Source organism: Aegilops tauschii, chromosome 1 (assembly GCF_002575655.3).
Source record: "Aegilops tauschii subsp. strangulata cultivar AL8/78 chromosome 1, Aet v6.0, whole genome shotgun sequence".
Taxonomy (NCBI): domain Eukaryota; kingdom Viridiplantae; phylum Streptophyta; class Magnoliopsida; order Poales; family Poaceae; genus Aegilops; species Aegilops tauschii.
Genome location: NC_053035.3, coordinates 161,874,621 through 161,896,797, shown reverse-complemented (window position 1 = coordinate 161,896,797; position 22,177 = coordinate 161,874,621). Strand labels below are relative to the sequence as shown.

Sequence of the window (22,177 nt, the reverse complement as noted above, 5' to 3'; positions counted from 1 at the left end):
CCTCCTCCTCCTCCCTCGCCCGTGCTCGCTCCGGTGAGCAGCAGCTGCTCCGGCGAACTCCGGCCGTCCTCGAGCTCGGGCCCGATCCAGATCCACGAAGGGTTGACTTTCTCCTCTCCCCGAAATTCCCAGTCCTAATATTTTTATAATACATGCCTATGTTCAGTGCATCATAACTCTCTGCATATAGCTCCGTTTCGTGCGTGTAATATATCAAAATGTTCGCCTCAAGATTCTCTTAATTTTTTTCCATTGCACCATGTTCATTTGAGTCCATCTTGATGCCCAAATATCTGTTGCAAGAGTGCTAGTTGCTGTTAATTGCTGTTACTTATCAGAACTTGGTGATTTGTTATTTTTGTTGCATTTAATCTGTGCATCTTATGGGCATGAGCTCTACATGTGTTTTGTTGTATGCCATGCCATCTTTACAGAGGTGTATGCCATGTAATTTTGTGATCTCTGTGGTGACTAGCACAAGCATGCAAACTAGGCTTCGTGATGTTTCTGTTTTCAGAGACTTGGTAATTTCTCTGTCTGTGACTGCTGTTATTTTGTTGCTATGTATCCATGTGGCTACAGAGAGATCCATGCTTATTTTGGAGATATTCAGTAAGGATGTTTTGTAGATATTGTGGTAATTGATCCATTCATGCCCTTGTTTGCAATTATGGAGTGCCATAGCATGACTCAATCTTGCTCTACTTTTGCTATAAAATATTTCTGGCAGATTGTTTACGTGTTATTCAATTTTGCTAAGCTTATTGTAGTTGATCCATACATGCTATGTACTTGCTCTTGCCATGGATAGCTTAATAAACATGCTATCTTGCTGTAGGTATGCTTGTTCTGTCATTCATTGCTTTTTGGTGAGTGCATCAAGCTCACCAAGATGCCTTCATATTATTGTTTCTGCCATGCTCTGTTTTTTTGCCAAGTCTGAAACCTCATAACGAAACTTGCTAGGTTTACATGGTTTCCATCATATCTTCTGGTCCTTTTTGGCCTATGGTCAGTAAGGGACTTTTGTCATATGCATTTAGTAGAATACTTCCATGCCTTGTTTTGCCATGTTAAGTTCCTGTAGCATGTTGATTTCGTGCTCTGAACATTGCTACCTGATGCTGTTTCAGCTATGTCCAGTAATTTCACCAAGTCTGTGAACCTGTTATCTTTTGCTCTTTTGCCATGCTTGTTTGAACCTGTTATGTTGTGATCTAGCCGTAGCTCAGTGTTCATATTTTGTCAAGCATCTCCTGTAGATTACTGTCATATGCTTTCTTGCTATGTTGGAGTGCTGTAGCATAGTTTCTTGTTGCATTCTAAGTGCTATCATGCTGTTAATCACAGTTTCGTGTCATTCTTGTTTTGCTTGCCATTTGCAAACCGTGCATCCGTTTCCGGTGATCTTTATATCGATTTCAACCGAAATCATCGCATCTTTCCAGTAGCATGCTTGGTTTGCCAAGTTACTGCCTTGTTCATCATTTTTCTTCCGGAGCCCGCCGCATATCATATCTTGCATATCATTCACGTATTGCATCATGTTGCTTGTGCTTTTCCCGTGATTGATTGTGGTTCCGTTGCTTGTGTTCTTGTTTTGGGTAGAGCCAGGAAACGAGTTTGTGAACGAGAAACCTGTTGAGTACGCTTACGAGGATCAAGCTTTCGACAACTCTGGGAACCTTGCAGGCAAGATGACCATACCCTCGAAATCACTTCTATCTTTGCTTTGCTAGTTGTTCGTTCTATTGCCATGCTTCACTACCTACCACTTGCTATATCATGCCCCCCATATTGCCATGTCAAGCCTCTAACCATCCTTTCCTAGCAAACCATTGTTTGGCTAAGTTACCGCTTTTGCTCAGCCCTTCTTATAGTGTTGCTAGTTGCAGGTGAAGTTGAAGTTGGTTCCATGTTGGAACATGGATATGTTGGGATATCACAATATCTCTTATTTAATTAATGCATCTATATATTTGGTAAAGGGTGGAAGGCTCGGCCTTATGCCTGGTATTTTGTTCCACTCTTGCCGCCCTAGTTTCCGTCATACCGGGATTATGTTCCTTGAGTTTGCGTTCCTTACGCGGTTGGGTGATTTATGGGACCCCCTTGACAGTTCGCCTTGAATAAAACTCCTCCAGCAAGGCCCAACCTTGGTTTTACCATTTGCCACCTAAGCCTTTTCCCTTGGGTTTTCGCGAGCCCGAGGGTCATCTTTATTTTAACCCCCCCCCCCCCGGGCCAGTGCTCCTTCGAGTGTTGGTCCGAACTGAGTAGACTGCAGGGCCCCCTCGTGGAAACTCGAGGTCTGGTTTTACTCGTAGGATGTCTCATCCGGTGTTGCCCTGAGAATGAGATATGTGCAGCTCCTATCGGGATTTGTTGGCACATCGGGCGGCTTTGCTGGTCTTGTTTTACCATTGTCGAAATGTCTTGTAAACCGGGATTCCGAGACTGATCGGGTCTTTCTGGGAGAAGGTTTATCCTTCGTTGACCGTGAGAGCTTATGATGGGCTAAGTTGGGACACCCCTGCAGGGTATTATCTTTCGAAAGCCGTGCCCGCGGTTATGAGGCATATGGGAATTTGTTAATGTCCGGTTGTAGAGAACTTGTCACTTGACTTAATTAAAATACATCAACCGTGTGTGTAGCCGTGATGGTCTCTTCTCGGCGGAGTCCGGGAAGTGAACACGGTGTGAGTTATGCATGAACGTAAGTAGTTTCAGGATCACTTCTTGGTCATTACTAGTTGACGACCGTTCCGTTGCTTCTCTTCTCGCTCTCTTTTGCGTATGTTAGCCACTATATATGCTTAGTGCCTGCTGCAGCTCCACCTCATTACACCATCCTTTCCTATAAGCTTAAATAGTCTTGATCTCGCGGGTGTGAGATTGCTGAGTCCTCGTGACTCACAGATTCTACCAAAAACAATTGCAGGTGCCGACGATGCCATTGCAGATGATGGGATCGACCTCAAGTGGGAGTTCGATGAGGAACGTGGTCGTTACTATGTGTCTTCTCCTGGTGATCAGTAGTGGAGCCCAGTTGGGACGATCGGCGATCTAGCATTTGGGGTTATCTTATTTTCATTTGGATCTTGACCGTAGTCGGTCTATGTGTGTATTTTGGATGATGTATGAATTATATTTATGTATTGTGTGAAGTGGCGATTGTAAGCCAACTCTCGTTATCCCATTCTTGTTCATTACATGGGATTGTGTGAAGATGACCCTTCTTGCGACAAAACCGCAATGCGGTTATGCCTCTAAGTCGTGCCTCGACACGTGGGAGATATAGCCGCATCGTGGGTGTTACAGTTGGCGAGGGAGAAGGCGTAGTAAGCAAGCTTCTCGTCGTTCTGCGAGTTGACGGGACACATCAAAGTTACGTATCTATTAGTACTCTCTTCAAAAAGGGCCGGCCATGTCCATGGCTACCATTCCGTGCTCTGTCATTGAGTATGTGCACCATTCACGTGCCATCGAGGAGAAAAAATATTGCGTAGTACTAGGTGCCATCGAAGTGCACGACTCACTTACGCACTGCATCTCTCCATTTTCTTGCATGACACACCACCTTGATGCTAGATGTCACGCGTGTCATGGAGGCATATAGTATGATTTTGTAAAATGGAGGCATATAGATGTCCCGCGTGTCGGCAACAGGATGAACAAAGCTCATGTCTTAAACGAAAGAGTGGAAGAACATAGATTCCCGACGACCGAGAAGGAGCTACAAACCTCGAGGTGGAGCGTCTGCACTCATAATATTTTATATTATTCAGCGATATAAAATCAACCAAATCTCTCCACGTTCCTATACCATTCTATACTATGAGAATAACTTTGAACGTAAGCCATTGATTCACTCTATCCAATGGTCATAGTTGGAAAATCCAAACAAAACCAAGCATTGGATCAACTCTTTTTTCGAGATCAACTCTTTTAGCACTTAGATTGTTGCCGCCTGCCCACCTAGCCCACCAATATATCCGCTCATGTGTGATGACCACAAGAGCTATCCACTGAGATTGTATGTTAAAAAAATAAAGGTCGATAACTAATGCGGCACCTCGGGCCAACGCGGCCAGGTCGCATTTTGCACGACAAATTACACACCATGTTTCCTTGACATGTGGTCCCGTTCCAACATGTCAGTGAGACGACGGTGAGTCCTTCTGTACAATTTCCGAAAGGACGTGTAGGCCGGGGCGCCTCTTCGTGTACCGTGGCAAACTGGCAACCGTCCACCGACTCTTCGCCTTTCCCTCTCGATTTGGAACTACTGTCGCACGCTCTTCCTCCCTCCTCCATTTGCCTTCACCCTTCCTTCTGCCATTGTTCGATCGTCTTGTCCATGGAGGGAACAAGCCAGAAACGACCCCGTTATTCTTGCCCCGATCTGAAAGATGACGTGGTGGGGGAACTCATTGATCGGTGCGACGTCATCACCTCAGCTAGCATGGCAGGTTCGTTCAAGACCATTCTCGACTCAACTAATAACATCATTACAAGGAACCCAAGGGTCCAGGAGCGGTTTGATCTCCCTTATCTTCTTCGCTATAAGCCTGTTCGCATGGGCGCGGACGACGGAGGCCTCGCCTTGTGCAAGTTGATGCCGCTTGATAACGATACGTGTGATGTCAAGATGCCATCGCTTCAGGGTAAGGCCTAGGCTGGCGCAAATGGAGATTGGGTTGTTTATATTGGGTACAATTGTGAGTGGGAACTTGTGAATGTATACACTCGTCAGCGGATTCCACTTCCAAAAATCTCCGAGTGCCCTGAGGTTGAGCACACAGATGATCTACGTACGTTCAAATATGATCATGGTGACTGTCGTCTACGGAAGATAGCAATTTCTCGAGTTCTCGACCGCTCTCGGAATTACAAGAACTATCAAGTTGTTGCTATCTTTGACAAGCTTGTTGCCGTCCTTCGTGGTTCGACTGGATGGATATTGCTCAAATATCAGTTTCTATACACGGATGTGTACTGTGATGCAATTGAATACGAGGGTCTTATGTTTGCTGCCACCACTCATGGCACTATTTTTGCATGGGATCCTCATAGTTTCGGTACGTTTGTCTTCCACCGTAATTATAATTGTTTCATCCACATGCATGCGAGTTAGCAAGTTTCCCTTCTCTACTAATTAACCTTCTTCTTGTGTTTCCAAGGTCCTGTGAACATTCCACCACCTATACTTGAAAAAAATTATAACCATGGGGGAGATGACGATGGTGATGATCACGAGCATGAGGACGAGCAGGGCCCATATGCTCACTGGCGGCTGGCAACTAATTCCAATCGATCACCACTTCTTGTCTGTATACAGCCCACTGCCGATGTTACTACTGAGGGAGCAGGTGTTGTCTCCCATGGTCGCACTCTCCAGACCTATTCCAACACCCGTTGCATGGTATTCGGGATGGATACTAGTGTGCTAGCGCCAACACCTTCTCCCTGGTACAGTATTGATAGTCTTGGAGCAAACTCGCTCCTCCTTGGACAAAACTATCCAATGATGGTGAAAGGCGATCCAACTGCTGTTGACACAACGTTACTACCATTTATGAGAAGCAACTGTATCTATACGTCGGACATTGCGGTGGTTCCCTACCCTGGTCGTGATATAGTAGCCCGCTTCAGCCTGGATGATCAGTCCTGCGTTGGTCTCGAGATTGACAGTAGCTGGCTCTTCCCAGAGAATCGCTTGTGGTTCAAAGCAAGTGTTTCCAACGCCGAGGATTGGTTGAGTTGAAGTTCATTTCATTGCTTGTTATTTGTTGTGTGATGAAAACTTTAGTATTTCTAATGTATCCTCGTTGTCGTTGTGGGTTGATGACCTGTTGTGTGTAATAAAATGATATGCCTGTGATAAACTTACTAAATTTATGAATGGCTTTCGAGTCGCTTCTCTGAGTGGGTGTTGTGACGGTGCAACAGGTTATCGGATGAGGACAATAAACAATAGTACACTATTTGTACTAGCTTCACATGCTGCACTATCTCTACGTCTACGTACGTAATACAACAAGTTTTAAACTTGAGACCAGCCACCCATCCTCACAAAGAACACTTTTTAACCTAGCACAGTGTCACACCTTGATTTTCATGCCACAACACTTAAGCTAATAAATCATGATAAAATGTGGTTTCACAAAAACTTTTGAGTGTTTTGGACTTTGCTTGATTGGATTTTTGTTTCTTGTTTGCAAGTGCTCTAAAAATCAAATAAACCCTCCAACTCTTATACTCCTTCTCCTTGATCCAAAACCTTGCCCAATAATCATGCCATATGTGTAGGTCATAAAAATAATTTCTTGCAAAAATGTTTTGGCCAAAAATTATTTTTCTAAATTATGTTTTCCAAAAACCCCTGGATTGAGACTTGAACTACAAGTACTTAATTAAGGGTGTGAAAAATCTTTCAAAAGGTATATTTGAAACCTATTAGCTATAGGACTCCCATAAACCACAAAAATACAATTTTAAAAGTCATTTCCTATTTTATTTAAAGGCTTTTTCTTAAGACCAGAAATGGTCTTTAATAGGTTAAAATTATTTTAAAGCTTCAAAATAATTGGGAAAAATCAGGGAAACTCAGTGGACATATATTTTCCATATATAAGAGTTTTAACACATGGTCATGTTCAAATTATTGGTCAAATCCCTCAAAAACCCTTTCTGGATATTTCAAGCTTTTGAAATATTTACACAGGAAATGTTCTCCATTAAATCCAGGAAAATTCTAACGTGTCAAAAATGTCCAGCTTGACGATATTGCCAAGTCTCATGTCATGGAGAATAGTATAACCCCATGAAACCCTCTCAAAACCACTTCTGTCCTTTTTCAAGTTTGAACAACTTTGCATTGTCAAACATGTCCAAATGCTCTCAAACTTGGTGCACATGCTCAAATGGTGTAATAATGCATCTAGACCAAATGACACAAGTTGGAGAGAAGTATATCATGATCAAAGTGTTCTAAAACCCTTTCTGTCCAGAACCAAGTTTGAACAACTCTACATTGCCAAGTGTATCCTTTTGATCTGAATTTTCGTGGACATGTTCAAATCCTCAAATGATGACACTACACCAAGTGGTGCATCAAGGAGAATAGATTTGCATGACTAAATCTTGGTAAAGCCATTTCTGCTGATTTCTAGGGTTTACAAAAGTTGCATTGGCCACTTTCTCCAACTGACCTCAAAATTGGTGGTCATTACTATTATGTGATGTCACTCACTCCTGGTAAATATGATGGCAAGGAGAATGCATTTGCTTGCCCAAACCACCATCAAACACCTTCTGACAAAATTTAAAACTCCATGTTTCAACCCCTTCCACTAATCTCCATGAGCTGAAACTCTTCCCACAACCTCTCCTAGTCCCCCTCTACCTCTGGTGTGCTTCCCTGCCCGAGAGGCAATGATGAAGGGGGGCAGGGATCCACTTTTCTTCTCTGGACAGCAGCATTTTCACTCTCTCTCCACCCCTCCTCTCCTCTGCTGGCTCCCCAAGGCATCCAATGCCCTTTCCACATTGTTTACTCCCCCTGCAGCCACTAGACACAAGTGGACACGCGAGTGCGCGCGGAAAAGTCGCGGATGCCGGCCACTTGCGCGCTCTGGAGCGCCTGGCATAGCACCCGACCGTTGACGCCGCGCTCCCCCACCACCTCGGGCCGTCCCAGTGCGCCAGTCGAGGCCCTCGACGTCCGCACCACGACAGCCGTGCTGGCCCCCTCCTCACTCCCTCTCTCTCACCTCCAGCAGCGCGTGCCCAGAGCCGCCCGGCTCGGCCTATGCGTGTGCGAGCTCGTGGCTCCACCCGGAGCTCTCCCTGCTCTCTCTCTCCCTTCCCTACACCAATACCACCCTCACGAGCGCCGCAGACAGCCCCGAGCCTCCTCCCGTGGCCACCCCGGCCATTTCCGCGGGCGCCCGTAGGCCACGTCCACGGTGAGCCGTGACCTCGCCATATAGGCAGCCCCAGGCTTCTCTCTGGAGCCCTTTGCTCTCTCTCCTTCCCAGCAACCCCTTGACCAACCCGCACCTCCTCCCGTGCCCTCCTCTTCCTCCACGCCCGCCATTACCGACGGCGAGCTCGGGCTAAATTCGTGTTGCCCGAACCCCCTCCTCCCCACCTCGTCATGCCAGAACATCTCCACCGCCGACATGGAGCTCCCCCGCGCTCGAATTCCCATTCCCGATGGTCGTAGCGTCCAAATCATCCTCACCGGCACCCCGGTCCGCCGCACCCGAAGCGCCTCCTCTTCCCGGGCTCCCCTGTGGGCGTGCAGCACATGGACGGGTGCGTCGCGGCACGCTGAGTCCGCCGGTGTGCCGGGCGCCGCCGGGGGTGGCCCGTGCCGCCCGGGAGAGCGCCGGCGCCCGCTCGGCCTCGCCTCCCTGCCTCTGCTCTGTTCGAGCGGGAGGTAGGCGAAGGCCTGAGCGCTGGGTCCCACGCGTCAGCGACCGCAGGGCGGGCCCCGCCTTTTTAAGTGGAGACGGATAGCGGAAGATCCGCCTCCCCCAGGCGAAGGCGCACTCCGGCAAAGACGCCTTCGACGTCGACCTGTCGCCCGCGTGGCCTCGCCGTTGGGCCGGCCCAGTTGCGCCTAGCCGTTAAATCCCGCCCAGTGCGCGCTGCCGCCGCTGGAATTTGGCCCGTTAGGTATTTCCATTTACTTTTACTTTTTCAGCAAGATTCAAACTTTTCCAGAGACCCCATTTCAAGTCCAAATCTGATGATTCAAATTTCCGGTGACTCCATAAAACAGTGTCTATTTAATGAGCCATAGCGAACATTTTTACACTGCCTAGTTTCACCTGGATCTAACAAATAGGTCATTTATGCTCCTAAACCAGCTTCAAAAATTCATAGAATATTCATTTGAACTCCAAATCCAGTGTAACCAATTTCTAAATGTTTCTAAAATCATGCCTGATTTAATGGGTGCCTTTGCTCATTTTTCAAAAATATATTTCTGTACACTTCTTGCAAATCCACAAATCCCTTGCTTCCATCAGATTTAAATGTTCAGAAATATCCACTGATCCAATTCCAATGAAACCACTCTGGTTATTTTTCGTATAACCATGGATGTCCTAAAAAAGTCAAATTCATATTTTTAGGGCACTTTTATTTGCTGCCTTGTTGTGTTGCTTATTATGATTGTTTCGACGTTAGTTGACGAAGTAGATGGAGTACTTGGAGAAGGACCAGAAGACTTGAAGACTCTGATGAACCAGGCAAGCAGCCCTTTGACCATGTCTATGAAACCCTTTTTATGCATGTCATATAACACTTTTATTGCTTGCATCGGAGTCATGATGATGAGGTGACCACTTGGGGTGGTTTGCCTCCGTACTTCCTCGTTGATACTTGCATTGTGCATGACCCTACCTTCTTATGAGGGTTATGCCGGTGGGAGTAGATAGGATGCTAAAGTAGTTGCTACGCAAAAAGGGATGGGAATATGCATGGTGATGGAGACAAAGTATTTTCAAAAGACTTTTCGAAAACCCTGTCGGGTGTCACTTATGCCCGAGGGAGATAATGAGTTGGGTAACCACTTGATGACGAAGTGGTGTACCGAGGCAAGTGTGTGTGTTGTTTTCAAAACGGATTGGTTTAAGTTGCAACCGTTATTCCAACCTTACATGCGCAACCACTCTACCCTTATATGGGAAAGGGCATTATTGATTACCTAGGCCGATACTAGCTTGGAGCCCGCATTACTAGTGACGGGAGGGTCATTGTTGCGCTCTCTCGGGAAGGGGTCGTGCCAGGTAGGGCGGCCATGACTGTTTTTACAGGGCACCGGACACACCGTTGGTACCCCGTGCTTGTGGTATGTGATGAATATGGGAGCGTGGCTCCACAAATTTTAAGATGTGAAATGTTGGGCACGGGGGCTGCTACCAACCGAGTGGACTCTATGTTAGTGTCGTCTAGGGAAAGATAGTGATCGGGTGCTTACCCCGGGTACTTGAGGTACCGCGGGTCGTGTCTGACACGGAAGTTCCCCGGATCTTGTGGGTAAAGTGTGCAACCTCTGCAGAGTGTAAAACTATTCGAATAGCCGTGTCCACGGTCAAGGACAGTTGGGTAACCGCTCTTGGGCTACGTCCATATGTTTCTGACAAACAACATGGTTTGGTAAATATGTTGATGTGATTCGTGAGGAAGTCACGATGAGCTTGAGCACGAGTTGTTCACAACTCCTTTTCGATGTTAATGTCTGTAACCTCCTGATACTTGTTGCAGACGCATTCATGTCCTTGATAAATGTTGATCATACTTGCATGAGAAAAACAAGCTTTCTGCAAAACTGCCAATTTAGCAGTAGAGCCGTGCATATTTATTCTATTATCACTCTTGGGTTCCTTGCGAGTACATTCAAAGTACTCATTGGCTTGCCACTGGTTATTTTCTTGGCCAGGCATGAAAGAACAGGATATAATGAAGAGTACCTTGGTGATGAACATGCGAGCTAGGCCGCTTCCCAGTCAGAATGCCTGTAGGGTTAAGGCAGATGGAATGGGTCCAAGTTATCGACGAAGATTTCCGCTGCGATGTTATACTCAAGACTTGACCATAATGGTCCTACTTGTGTAATACGGTATGTATGGATGTAAGACTCTTGTTATTCAGCTTCTGTGTGTTTAGTGAGCATTGATCTCTGGGATCACTGTACACGTGCATTCGGTGATCACGACTTATGAGTCGGGGTCCCCACACACAGACTCCAGGAAATTTGGCCACAGTGTGAGGTGGGCCATATGTTAATATGCTCGCTGTACGTAACCAGCACCTCGAATCCTCGATACTACTACTATAATAGTAGGAGTAGTAGGGTGGCATGGGCTAGAACAAGCATTCACGTCCAGGAGTACGGCACACACCACCAGCACGACTTCCATTTGACACCATATTTCTTGGAGTCCGTGCTACAGCAATCTCTTCAACCTCACCGTTTCTCTAACTCAGCCATCGCGCGGCGGGCGAGGTGGGGGTTTGCCGATAGTCGGTTTCCTCAACTGCGGTCCCACTTGTAAGGCCAACTCCAACGCACGACCCCAAACGGACCTCCGTTTTGCCCGGATTCTGTCCGTTTGGGTAGGGCAATGGGGTCGTGTCCGGGCCACTTCTTGGATGCGGTGGCCGTGCGCCGAACGCGCGGACGCATCCCGGCCGCGTACATTTTTCTTTGCAAACACATATCTTTTTTTCATCATTGATTTTTTGGTACATGGAAATACATCACCAAAATTTTGACTAGAAAAGCAAGACCAAAGAAAACAAGAACCACAAGAATACATTTTAGAAGATATCCAACTTCCATAACTGCTCATGTAAGTTGGATTAGTGCCTTCTCAACGCATTCATTGTTGATCTGTGGAGGCTCGATCTTGCGTGCTTCTTTCTTCTTCGAGTGTAAAGAAGTAGACGTGTCTAGCCTCTATTCTATCAATAAGTGCACTAGTCTCATCTCTAGCCTCTATGCTAGCTAAAAGTGCTAGAACATCTACTAAATTGCGCTCTATCAATATATCGTTGTAATCTTCTTCCCAATACCAAAACTTGCATCCATTCTACACAATAAAATTATAAGTTAGCACAACTAGTCTAATCCGAGAGCACAACCAAAGATTTGGTCGAGTTCTTCCTCCTTTTGCCGACACGTGGGACAGCCAGCATCCAGGTCGTGTCATGCAAGAAAATAGAGTGGTAGTTGAAGCCACGTGATGTGCATCTTGGGTTAAACTGTAAATAGAATCTTAGTACTCTTGAGTAACTCCAAAAGCGGCCACCGAAGATCTTTATTGGATTTGTTTTTCATCACCAGCATGTCGAGGTGAAAGATGTGCAGGTTCAGTGGGTCCTCTTGCGTTTTCACTGACATGTGGGACTGCATATGAGCAAACATACGATGGGCTCCGCGCGTCTGCTGGCTGGCTGAGAAGAGAGATAGAGGAGGGCTGAGCACGGACTCCAGGAAATTTGTTCTACGTAACCAGCACCTCGATATAGTGGGGTGGCATGGGCCATAACTAGCATTCATGTCTAGCAGTACGGCACACGCCAACCACACGAGTCCCATCCGACACCAATTTTCTTGGAATCCGTGCTACAGCCATCTCTTCTCCCTCCTGTTTTCTTAGCCATCGCGCAGTGGGCGGGGTGGGGGTTTGCCGATAGTCGGTTTGCTCAACTGCGGTCCCACTTGTAAGTGAATATACAACACAGCATGCATTCCCCCTTGAGCGGCGTGCCGGACCAATCGTGTGGGGGTGTGACGCGAACACGGCAGGCTTTTCCTTTTGAACTTGTAACTTGTAAATTTTGGTTCTGCTCCATGGTGCGACCGATAGATAGAAATAACGATTTTCCCTAGAGTAATGAGAAGTTTGGTTCTGGCACGGTTCATGCTGGAGTACGTAGGAAAATTATGAAGTTGATGCGAAAGGTAAGATAATTACTAGTAGTACCATATACTACTACATGGATTTGACGGAAAGATAAAGATACATACGGATCCATCAACGACATCCTCACGCCCTAGTGCACCGGGTCACCAACCGACGTGTAAGGAGCAGTGGCGTTGGCAGCAAGCTCAACGTGCTTCTGAACAATGCCGTCCAAGGTTGCCCTGCGGTACAAGAAGGCCAGCGTCCTATCGTCCTCCTCTTGCATGTAGTAGTCCTTGTGGACGATTTGCGCGTAGACGTGGGTGATTATGTCGATGGTGTCTTGCTGCACCAGGCGCTGCGCGGCGAGCGTGACCTCGAGGTGGACATTCTCCGGCGCGACGGCGGGCACTCGCAAGGCCACCAGTGCGTCGAAGAGGTTGTCACCATAGAGGCTGTTGAGGGTGGCAGGCATCACAGAGCCTGGGCGCGTGGGCTGGAGGCATACGTCAAGGTCGTCTGCGAGCTTCTTGACGATGGTGAACTTGTCGAGGAAGCCGACGAGGACCTCGTCGAACAAGGAGACGAAGTTGTCGTCCAAACGGCCCCTCGCCCTGGCAGCCTCAAGCACTACCTGGAGACGTTCCTTGGTGCCGGGCCGCAGGCCAGCGTCGTGGACCATCTGGCACAGCCGGCTGATGCTCGCGCTCATCGCCTCCATGGGTCTAGCTTCTACTCAACTGATCTTGCGATTGGAGTGATCACTCTTGCCCTTGGGTGCGTAGGATTTCGTAGATTGGACTTGCGGGAGCCTTTATATGAGAAGTGCAGACTGCGTTGAATTCACGTGTGTGTTGGCCATCTACTACTCGCCCCTCTACTGCACCTGCCTTTGGCTGTATGACAGGTTGGCCAGCCACCCGTTGGGCCCACGTGTCATACACCGAAAGGCAGGTGCGGTAAGTCAATGAAGCTGTGTCCCCCTCCGTGCCCGTGCATGCTTTCAATGATTTGAGACTACCAAACATCACATGCAGTGGTTAGTTCATTGCATGTAATCCTATTAAGTAGCAAAAAGACATTAAGTTATCTCACCGATAGGAATACAACAATACACCATGTATTTATTTACAGAGGGAGTGGTACAATTTTTTTTCATGCATTACTAGATATTGCTAGTCAAATACTAAATCCAGATGGACGTGATAGTACTACTAAATCCAGACGGTGGTGCTAGTACTAGTAGTAGTAGTACTAGCAATGTAGTAGCATTGTACTACCCGTTGGTCAAATTATTACGTGCTGCTCCTCACAGTGAAGTGACAAGACCCTACGCCGGAGATGACACCTGAGTATAGGCGCCGTGTTCGGCATACCATAGTCAGCCTCACCGTCTGCAGTCACTATCATCATGGCCGTAGACCTAGCCTGCTTACAACTAGCCGTGTTCGACATAATTTCCCGTGCATAGATACCCGTGCATTGCACGGAACACCAAGATTGGGGGTGGACGGCGCCGGCAGCGGCCATCGCGCCAGATTTTTCCATGGCCTTCAAGATGTGGTGGGGAGGAGATAAGGCTGATTGTGAGAGACAAGGAGTTCTTTGTAAATAGGGAACAAGTGCGGACATCTTTTTGTAAAACTGGAGAAGTTTGGTTTGTATGCGTCAGATCTAGATCCAATGACTATTGGTGAAAGCTGGCAGGCACAACATCATAACCAACTCAGGACCTGTTTGATTCGTAGGATTTTGAAAACACAGGAATAGGACACGGCAATATTACAAGTTTCAAACTGATATTACAAATGTTAGGAGTAATGCTGCACCTACGAAGAGGGAATTACTAGGAAGTTTACGTAAGAACTTTCGTTACTTTACGTGGATGCAGCATTATCGTACAAACTAAAATCCACCGCCCTGACAAGTCACTAATGGGCAAATAAGTTTTTGAGTCTCTGGCCACTTGATGTTTCAAAAACAAATTCAGCTTCTGCGAAGACTTTGTCATTTAGGCTTAGACTCTTGCGGTGATCAGCACGCCATTCATTGTTTCGCCAGAGAACGCCAAACCTCATTACCTTGAGCACACTTGCCTCCAGAACAAAGAACCTGGCCAATTTAATCTCAGATGTGCTGCCTCGGTAGTCGATCAAATCAATTTCTGTAAGATGGAGATCAAGGCATTCGATGAGATTGTTATAGTGCAGCACATTTTTCACTTTCGGGTCTTTTTTTATCTGTAAAAGAAGAGAACACATTAGAGGAGCTGGCTGTATAAGATTGTCGTGTCATCAAGAGGTACCAATATCATTCGCTCATACGATAGGGTTGGCTGGCTAGTGATATTTTTTTCACTCTCTCTCCCTCTTTCTCTTTCCTCTCATTTACCTAGGAGTATGTGAAGAGCTTGGGCATTTGTTGCCTTCCACTATGTGGCCGATGCCATATTTTGCAAAAGTATGCCACATAATACGCATCGATGTCAAGTCAAAAGATTTTGGCACCGCTCTCACGATGTGAGAGAGTTGGCACCGCTGTGCACACAGACCCACATGTATAAACAAATCAATCAAACCAACTACACCAGCCTCTCACTCTCCCAAACAAGTGTTTTTTTATTGCCTCAGTCCTCTCTCTCTCCCACGCAAGTGTTTTTTCATTGCGTGAGTTAATTTGGCACCGGAGCAAAGTAGGTGATCCAGATTGGGGCACCAGGTGAGCAATGGAGGGGCATCGATGCCAAATGCATCACAAGTGAAATTGGCGCGTGTTTTGGCCTACATAGTGGAGGGTCGTTATAGCCCACTTTTGTACTACCTCTTATTTAGTATAAAATTTTGACCATATATTTATGTAAGAAAATGCCAATGCATGTCACTAAAAATTACACCATTTGAAATTATGTTCAAATACGAATCCAGCGATATAGTTCTTAGTGACATGCATTAACATTTTGTCAGTTAAATCTATGGTCAAATTTTGATACTACAAAATAGGAAGAGTAAACCAGGACGGAGGTAGTACTTGCTCTTACGGTAACCATAGAGTTACTGGAGTAGTCTAAGTTACTTTCCACTATGACTAGCCTAGGCTACTATAGTAGTACAACAAAAAAAGATGCAGGTGATCATGCGAGAAAAAATACTAAAAACATTTCTTTCGGTGCAGTGCGTAGATGCAGTTTTGAACACTACACTTGTCATCGTAATTTGGGAAAATTACGAAAAATTTGAGCTACGTTGTGATTACCGTTTACTAATAGGAAAGAAGTTTCACCTCGATGAGTAGCTTCTCCGTGCACGGAAAGCATGTAAGGAATCCAACAACTTGATCCAGATTGGGGCCGATAGATTTTATTGCCAAGACCTTCACTGTGCGCATAGACTGGGTCAAGCTTGTGGGAATCATTTTCTGGAAGACGGTCGTAAATACATCAAGAAGAAATTTAAAAATGTGAATTTCAAGAAGACGCGGAAGAAGATGAGTGTTGTACCTGAACGATTACGGATCCAATAAAGAGTTCGGAGAATTTGGCAGACGAGTGCACCAACGCTGTCAATTTCGGCGCGTCAATGACCCTGATTTTTGTTGGACCTTCTAGATCCGATACAAGCAAACTCTCAAGGAAAGGCGCATTCTCAATGACCATAACGTGGAACAGCTGGAGTGATCTCTTCCCAACTGATGTCTTGTTGCGGGGCCAGCAAGACACATAAATCCATCGAAGATTCGTCGAGGCGATGTGGAGGCTAATGAATCCGTGGATCTGCTCAAGACGGAGGTACTCGAGTGCAGTACAGCTGCGGAACAGGTGCTCCATAGCCTTCTTCGAGATGACAACGTCGAAGAGATCGAGCTGCTTGAGTTGAGGGAGAAGAAGGGCGGGCGCGGCATTAATCTGGGGAAGATAGCAGGAGCTGAAGCTGGCGCGGCGCGGCGTTGGCGCGAGGCGGAGCATGGACGGCGGTAGAGAGCGACATCGTCCAGCTTCAAAGCTGAGCTCCTCGAGCTGATCTAGGGCGGGGGATAAGAACCACTCGTCGAACTTGGGTTGGACCTTGTAGTTGGTACTGAACATGCGGATGTCAAGGCGTCTGGCTGGCCCAGGGTGCGATGAAAGGATCTTGGAGACTGCGTCCATGCATTTGCAATCCCCGTCGCAGAGGCAGCTGTCGACGGTGAGGTTGAGGGGGACGCGGCGCCAGAGGGGGCACCACCGCCGGGAGAGCAGGGCGGTCCGCATGGCAGATTTGGTGGGGAGGAGGCCGATGATGACGAGCAGCATGTCGTCGGGGAGGCTGCTGATGAAGTCCAGGCTCGTCGGATGCGGTTTTGGCTCGAGCAGCCTCCGCTTGTTGGCTGCCTCGCCGTCCATCTCAACCGGCAGTGACGCCGGTGTACACGTGTGCTGGTCTGTGTTGTATGCTGGGTGTGCTCAAGTGCGTCCTTCTGTGCATGCCGCCGCGCAGTGGTGAATTGTGCGCGAGTGCGTCCTCCACGCGGAAGAAGTGTGTCCTCAATGCGCCCTCAATTTACTAGCGTGCGGGGTGCTACCCCGAGTGGTTTCAACTTTGTTTACTTCACCGCGTGTCAGATGGGCCTCTAGTTTACTTATTTTCACCCACTGCCACATAGGCCAGCACACGAAGATACAGAACACGAGCTGACAAGGCAGCATGTGGACTGGTTGACCGGTCAACTAAACAATATACGGAGCTATACGCTAACACGGTGAGCATATAATCCGTCGGTATAGAGTGTTCGTATGAGAGGGGAGGCCCGTGAGAGATAGCAGAGAGAGAGAAAGAGCTACTCCCTCCGTCCGATAATGTAGTTCCATCATTTTTTTAAAGTCAAACTTTTGAAACTTTGACCAAGTTTATAAAGAAATTACTTATATCTACAATACCAAAGATAAATGATAGTATGAAGTAAGTACATGTTGTGATGAATCTAATGATCTTTCCAGATGTAAATGTTTTTCTCCACATATACCTGGTCAAACTTTTCTGAGGTTTGACTTTTCAAAACATCCATATGCTTATGGACGTGAGAGAGTCCCTAACTAGAGAGAGAGAGAGATAGATATATAAATAGAAAGAGTGAGTGAAAAAAGTGTGCGTGCGTGTGTGAAAGAGACATGGACAACACTCGATAAAAGTCGAGAAAAAACGTGTGTGTCTTATGCAAACATATCACACATGCATCTTTGACAACGGAAGCAAGGTGAGGAGATAGTGTGTGGTTGTTTGCAACCAAGAGAGCAAGACCCTAGCACGTGGCCAAGAGGGGTCTGACAAACAAGGGAGAGAGGTCGAGAGAGACGTACGGAGAAAATGCAGACATGGGGAGGAGAGAGTGTATGTTTGTCATAGAGAGATCCCCTGGAGATCGTGATGGGACTACATGGGTGGGAGATCGAGTGACAAGGTGTGTGCGCGATAGAAGATACCCCGAGAGATATCGAGATAGACGTATGGATGGAAGGAGACAATATGTGTGTTCCTGATGGCTAGTGAGAGATAATCATACTTAGGGGGGAGTGCTTGCGCCTATGATGGAGTGAGGGATTATGGTACTTATTAGGGGGGTGCGTGTCACATAGAGAGAGAACAAGGGCGGAGAGTGTTGGATGGTCTATATGTATAGCGCGAGCGAGACATGTGTATGTGTGAACCAGGGAGATATAAAGTTTGAGAGAGATTGAGGAGCCCCGATAAGGCTGAGTGGTGCGTCAGATAGCTGAGAGGGGGAAAGAGATATTCCATCCGCTCGATAATGCAGTGCATGTAATTTTTTTAGAAGTCAAACTTTGGAAACTTTGATCAGGTTTACACAAATGTTATTTATATCTTCAATACCAAAGATACATCATACGAAACTACATCTCATGGTGAATCTAATGGTATATGTTTGCCGTTCTAGATGTAATTGTTTTTCTCCACGTACATGGTCAAACTTTGTGATGTTTGACTTTTCAATAAATCAATATGCTATGGACCGAGGAGAGTGCCTAAGTCGAGAGGGATCAAGTGCGTGTGAAGGAGAATGAGTAAGTGTGCAAAAAGAGTGTGTGTGTGAAAGAGAAAGTGACAACAAACGATAAATTAGAGAGAATGTGTTTTTTCGTTTCTTAGGCGAACATATCACGCATTCATCTCCGAGATAGAAAAGTGAGGCGAGGAGATACACGAAGATAGCTAGTGTGTGATTGTTTGCAACGGAGAGAGACACCCCTATAGCACATGTCCAATAGAGGTCTGGCCAACAAGGAACAAAGGTCGAGAGGGACACATGGAGAACATGGACGCATGGGGAGGGCGAGAGGGTGTGTTTGTGATAGAGAGACCCCCTCGAGATTGTGAGGGGACTATATGGGTGGGAGATCGAGGGAGGTGCGTGCGCGATAGAAAGATGCCCCGAGAGAAATCGAGATAGACCATGCACATGTTTGTGATGGAGACTAAGATTAGCTAGTCATATACATATAGGGGGGACTGCGTGTGCCTACAATTGAGTGAGAGACCATCATACTTGGCTAGCTAGGCATGAGATTGTGTGTGTGTGCGTGTGAGATGGAGAGAAAACGAGGGAGAGAGATAGTTTTAGATGGGCCTATCGAGTGCGAGTGAGATATGCATGTGTATGTGTGACCCAGGTAGATGGAGAGTTTGAGAGAGAGGGGGAAGACCTCCGAGACGACAGAGTGGTGCGTGAGAGAGTTACGGGCAACGAGCCAAGGAATTTGTGTGCGTACGATGAGTGCACCCAAGATATCTAGCTTGGACTAGAGAATCATACATAGTGTGCGAGAGAGGCCTATAGATGGAGTATATATGCATGCGAACTAGAAAGACCCCCCCCCCACGCACACACACAAAGAGAGAGAGAGAGAGAGAGAGAGAGAGAGATGGAGAGAAAGCAAGAGGGACCAACAAGGTTTGTGTGTTGGATGCATGCGACAGAATTGAAGATTGTCGGCGAGAGAGAGAGAGAGCAGGAGTCTGGGAGAGGGGGAGGTCCCGTTTTATGCATCAAAGACTGATATAAACCATGTTTCGATATAAACTTGCATTCAAATATTTAAATTGGAGAACTTGTTGTTTGCAATCCACACATGAACGGATATATGCGTATATCAAACAAGTTCATTAATTTGACTTTCAACATGTTCATACTATAATACTGTACAACATGCTATTCGATTGAGGTGTTCAATTTTGGATTTAGTTCACTATTTTGACCTGGTGAACGAGCTATTTCATTGAATCGAGATATTTCATTTTGGGTTTGATTCCCGTTTTGAGTGGGTCAACTATTTCTCATATAGTAAATCGCTAGCAACGAGCATGTGAAAACACATTACTCCCGAGAATCATCTCTCCATCTAAAAAAGAGGTCGCAAGCTAATATTTCAAAATTTGATTCGAATCGACTTGGTAATGTAGACGTGGATGCTCGTTCTCCCAAATTTTGAACGAACCATTAAACATCCTCTGCTCGGTGGAATTTGCCCGAGCAAATAAATGGGAGACGCGAAATTACCGTCCTATGTGGGAGACGCATTAATTGGCCCGTTGTACATCGAGGGTAGGTTCGTAACTTCATCCAAGCACGCCTTCTCCTCGGCCGAAATGACATGTGCCGAATAATTCATAAACCATGGTCGGCAAAACACGCTCTCCTCGCCCGAAATAGCTCGCGCCCACTATTTCAAAACACGCTCTCCTCGCCCGAAATCGCTTGCGCCCACTATATTTCAAAACACGCCCTCCTCGCCCGAAATCGCTCCCGCCCACTATTTGGGGAGAAGCAAAGTTACTCTACTATCCCCGACCCTCAGTACACAGACCCAAGCCGAGAAGCCTAAAGGCAGGGGTAGAACTGTAACTCCCCCTCACATTTCAGACGAATGCGTCCGTAAAACATGGTTCCACTCCCGTCCCAATTCGCCCCCCCATTCATACTTCGTGGGCGCCAAATCACCTTCTCCTCGGAAGCTCCTTTCTCCCGAGCCGCGAAACCTCAGCCCCTCCTCCATGGCGCCCCCACCGCACCAATTTCACAGCCGCCCTCCTCCCTAATGCCGGAGACGCTGTCCATTTGCCGTCGTGCACTGGGCCGTGTGCCTCTTACTCCGTGCTGCTGGAGCTGCCTCGACGACGGCCGCGTGAACCGTACCGGAGCCGATTCACCCCCGCCGTTGTTCACGGCGCCGGACGGCTCCAACTTCGGATCCGTCCAAAGTCCCAGCGCTGCTTCCCCGTAGCTGTCGACCGTCGCGGCATAGCTGTTTCCCTGCCGCCGTTGGCCACCGCAACAGCGCCGGCCTCACCGTCTCGGCAGCTGGACCTGCCTACTTCACCATGCTGCCAGATAGGTCGCACCCTCATCTCAAATCACTTTATTTAGGCGTCAGTTGTCTGAATTTTTATTCTGGGTCGATCGATTCCCAATGGGAAGCAGCACCCCTCGAGGCGGCGGAGCTCCTAGGCTGCTGGTTGGCTGGTGTCTAACGTAAGGGTGCGGGGTCGCAAGTTCGCCATGGAAGCAGCGCTTAGATGGCTATCTTAGAGTTGCGTGGGTTGAAGGTACTGCCGCCGCCGGATCTGGATGACGGGGAGTCTTTGTGGATTGGCCCGGGGGCGGCGCAACCACGGCAGTGCGGTGGGGCGGGGAGCGGGGTTTTTGCCGGGGCCACGGACGGCGGAGCCAAGCTGCTCTGCCGGTGGTCGCTGGCTCTTCGGGGAAGATTCCTAACAGTGTCAGCCGGGAGGCACAAGACGGCCATCAAGCCATCCGGCGTAGATCGGACAGTACCAAAATAAAATAAAATCGTGTGACCCCAATTTAGTCTTCAGTCAACAGACGTGTGACCACTCTCGTACCTTGCTGTTGATCTCTTAGTGTATTTCTTCAGATCAAAGAGATGTGTCGTTCTTAACATTATGTGTTATCTGCATCTTCAGCCACACCGTCTTTCGACTCACCGCAGCTGCTCCAACAAGGGAAGCATACACCAGAAGGGAGCTATAGTCCCCACTCAACAGTTCCCGTGTGCCCGACATGGACAGCCACAACAACTGCAGGGCCATTGACAAGTCAGCACATGATGCTCACTCCTATGGATGGCGGCCAGATAGGTTGTACCCTCATCTTACTTGTGTGCAACATTTATGGCTTTGTTATTCATCTAAGCATGGAAAATAGATTATCACATTCCACTGTATATTCATGCTGATCTTTTACGGGTCTTGTTCAGGAGTTAACGTTGTTCCATAGTTCAGCTAAGATACTTGTTCTTTAGGTAACGCTGTTCCATAGTTATCATCCATCAGCCAATGCTATCCCACAGGCTGGTGATTATAGTATTATACCACTTCTAGTATTACCTATGTTGTTCTTTAATACTTTTGTGTGCCATCTAGTTAATCTCGAGTACAAATGATACATATTCTGTAGCTTTCATCTGTGTTCTCCCTTTAGTTTTTGAGACATGTTGCTGCTAGTTAACCCCAGTCCTACTATTTATGTCGTCTCCTACAGGCACTCATTACATAAATCTAACTACTAGTTGTCTTCCATGCATGTCAGATATAATTGCACACACTGATATATCCACAAGAACCTCACGGAGCAATGTAAAGGCCAATAAACTTGATGTCAATGATACCCAATATGATGGAACATGTAAAGGTAGTTCTTCAGAAGACTTGCAGAAAGATGTTGAATCCTCTTCACCCCACAAG

The 22,177-nt window shown here is 47.1% G+C and overlaps 1 long non-coding RNA gene across 2 annotated transcripts; it reads left to right on the top strand.

The window, feature by feature from the left end:
* The first annotated feature begins 7,680 nt into the window (after positions 1-7,680).
* On the top strand, positions 7,681-22,172 carry LOC141042315 (uncharacterized). 2 transcript variants are annotated; one of them, XR_012204530.1, is made up of 4 exons: positions 7,681-8,685; positions 9,202-9,263; positions 10,457-10,636; positions 21,398-22,172. It is a non-coding gene; the product is annotated as an uncharacterized lncRNA (long non-coding RNA). The 2 variants fall into 2 exon arrangements; XR_012204529.1 differs by lacking the exon at positions 21,398-22,172 and having other exon boundaries at positions 7,685-8,685; positions 10,457-10,770.
* Positions 22,173-22,177: the final 5 nt, after the last annotated feature.